This window comes from Penaeus monodon, chromosome 19, assembly GCF_015228065.2.
Source record: "Penaeus monodon isolate SGIC_2016 chromosome 19, NSTDA_Pmon_1, whole genome shotgun sequence".
Lineage (NCBI taxonomy): Eukaryota > Metazoa > Arthropoda > Malacostraca > Decapoda > Penaeidae > Penaeus > Penaeus monodon.
Window position 1 is genome coordinate 11,497,219 of NC_051404.1, and position 229 is coordinate 11,497,447.

Genomic DNA, 229 nt, shown 5'->3' on the forward strand with positions numbered 1-229 from the left:
CAGATAAATACTTTAGTTATAGGGCATCTACTCCACAGTAAGACAAATAATTCCTCTATTTGTTGTACATTTGTTGTATCGGGAAAGTAATATATTTTCAAAATCATCTTACCCATAGGAAAAAGATTACACGGCAGTGAGCTACAGAACATCAGAGCCTTTGCTACTTGGTTATCTAAAGAGAAGCTGTATGATGCATGTAAGAACATTCGCCCAGATAAGCATATTC